The following is a 529-nucleotide window of genomic DNA, read 5'->3' as shown; positions in this document are numbered from 1 at the left end:
TTCCCAAGTTACCCCAGGCAGAGAGTTTAGTGCACCTCTGGGGGCTCCTGGCGTCTTGCTGGGTGGGTCTGGGGGCAGCGGCAGGCCCAGCAGGAGGTCGGAGAGGGACTCACGCAAGGGGGCTGTGAGGCGCATGGGGAGATCCTGGGATCGAGGGATCCCCAAGAGGAGGTGCAGACAGTGGCTCTGGAAGGGAGTGCTCAGGGGTCCTTTGAGGAGAGGGGCTGGGTCCAGGAGGTCTCAGCACTCAAAAAGGAGCATGTCTGAGGGACGGGCCCCAGCACTGGGTGGGAGGGGGAGGGGGAGTCCTGGCAGTGAGCAGGAGAGGGGTGTGTTGCGGGGGGTGTCCCTGCACTGAGTGGGATAAGAGAGTATCCAAGGGGGAGTGGGGTTCCAACACTGGGTGGGAAGGGAAGGGGAGGGGTGTGTCTGAAGGGGATGGGTTCTGGCCCTGGGTGGGGCATGGTGGGGAGTGTCCAAGGGATGGGTGGGGCATGGAGGGGTGTGTCAGGGGCAGGGCTGAGCGCGC

Source organism: Mauremys mutica, chromosome 20, assembly GCF_020497125.1.
Source record: "Mauremys mutica isolate MM-2020 ecotype Southern chromosome 20, ASM2049712v1, whole genome shotgun sequence".
NCBI lineage: Eukaryota > Metazoa > Chordata > Testudines > Geoemydidae > Mauremys > Mauremys mutica.
This window is presented reverse-complemented; position numbering follows the sequence as displayed.